This window comes from Brassica oleracea, chromosome C5 (genome assembly GCF_000695525.1).
Source record: "Brassica oleracea var. oleracea cultivar TO1000 chromosome C5, BOL, whole genome shotgun sequence".
Classification (NCBI taxonomy): Eukaryota; Viridiplantae; Streptophyta; class Magnoliopsida; order Brassicales; family Brassicaceae; genus Brassica; species Brassica oleracea.
The window spans coordinates 17,965,435-17,967,511 of record NC_027752.1 but is presented as its reverse complement, the minus strand read 5'-3'; the positions used below and the strand labels follow the sequence as shown (position 1 = coordinate 17,967,511).

Genomic DNA, 2,077 nt, shown 5'->3' with positions numbered 1-2,077 from the left:
TACGGAAGCAGAGGTGTGCGTGGTGACTGCCAAGAGCTTTGCCTCTCTGTTGATAAGCTTCTCATGGATTTCCACAATGGAGGGAGTAGTGTCGCGCCCTTCTATCTGATCAACAACAGTTTTGTAGTCCTCCGGGAGCCCATCAACGATGTACTCTATCTTGTCTCCATGGTCCAATGGTTTTCCAAGGAGAGCAAGTTGGTCAAAGCGGCTGGTGAGTTCTCTCATGTAGTCATCAATGCTCTTGTCGCCTTTGGTGTAATGCTTCAGTTGCAGAAGAAGTTGTTGAATGTGACCGCGGGTTGGAGTAGCATAGGTTGCACTGAGTGATTTCCAGACCTCGTGGGAGGTCTTGGTGTTGGTGACGAGTGACTGAATGGATGGATACAGAGTGCCGATGAGACCGCTATATATCAAGCGATCTTGACGGCGCCATTTGGAGTAGTCAGGGTTGACGACTGGTTGATCATCGAGAGTGACGGTTTGGGGAGGAGCTATGGTCGTGTCGTCAAGGTAACCAGCCAGATCATAGCCATCGAGTAGAGCCTGGATCTGAAGGCTCCATGTCATGAAGTTGGTTGATGTTAACTTGGTAACATTAACCATGTTAAGGTTGAAAAGAGCTTTTGTTGTATCAACGATTTTAGCGTTAGTAGCCATGGATGTGTGAAGGAAGAGCTCGAGAGAAGGGAGAGAAGAAGAAGAAGATGGGGATGGCGGCTGAAAAAAAAAATTTAGGGTTATTGGTTTGCTCTTGATACCATATAGGAAATGTATTTTGATATTATAAGCGTAATGCACAATAGAGGTTTATATACAGAGTTTAGTCTTGGAGACTAAGTTAGATAATAACTAACATTTCCTAAAACAGAAGAATGTGTACATACTATAGTTGAGAGGAGATCTTTATAGTATCTCTCTTACAACGCATACATAGGCTTTCTCTCTTTTACATTTTTGCTGCCTTCGCTGTGTTTGATCCACGTGGTTTCACCTAAACAAGGATTCCAAACCACGAGTTCATCCTCCCCGGTGGTGCGTAACAATAAACCATCGCAGTGAAAAGCTGAGTCCATGAGTCCATATGGACCTCTTCTGAATTACTAGAATTATTTAGGCTAAGTACATCGCTAAATTCAATAAACGGAGGAACAAAGTTCAGATCTACGCTCGGCAGAAAAAGCCTATTTTCCTTCAACGTGATAACACGAAGCTGCTTTGGAACGTTACGAAGGTGCTTCTCGGCGAACATTTGGTCTTTGAATAAATTGTACCATTGTTTGCAAGTAGATCTCAATCGTATCATAGATGTGGCCGGAACCCTAGAAAGTATTTCTTCTAGCAAATCTGCCGGAAGATTAGATATCATCATTGTTTCTCTCTCTTGTGTACTCTAGATGAAAGGTTTTGTATCTCCCAAGGATGACGATAACAACTCAATGGGGGCTCTCTAGAAATTAGGGTTTTCAGTTTTAAAGTTTCCACCGAACCAACCTTATCTTTTATAACAAAATTTAGCACAAAAAAAAATCTTTTCTTTTTCTTTTGTAACCACAAAACCCTTTATTCTTTCTTTCCCTATATTTAAGTTCACAATATTTCTTTGATAAATTCCACGATATATTGTTTGAGTATTTGTGCTCGATATATGTGGAAGCTAAAATCCGAAGTGATATTTAAAAAAAAAATTGATAGGTTTAGAGAAACAGTAAAAATAATATTTCCTCAGTTCAAATCGAGTGTTGTTGTTACATAAAATTTTGTAAAACAAGTGTCGTTTCGTGATTTCAATGTAATTTTTCTATTAATTTATTTCCTTTTCATTTAATTAAACTAAGATAAACTATAAATGTTATGCAATTCTAATGGTAAACCAACGGTAAATTTGAATATTTATTTAGTTTCTTATCATGTGAAAAATTCTAGAACGACTACTTATTTGAAACAAAGTAAGTATTCTAAATTTTAATAAGATATTTTCCACAAATTGGATTAATGTTAATAATAAATATTACATGTACAAATAAACAGGTCAAATACAATACAGTTATATGAGAGTATTTTAAGTATCACAGTG

The 2,077-nt window shown here is 37.7% G+C and overlaps 1 pseudogene; it reads right to left on the bottom strand.

The window, feature by feature from the left end:
• Nucleotides 1-1,369, bottom strand: part of LOC106344674 — a 5,773-nt pseudogene extending 4,404 nt beyond the window's left edge.
• Nucleotides 1,370-2,077: the final 708 nt, after the last annotated feature.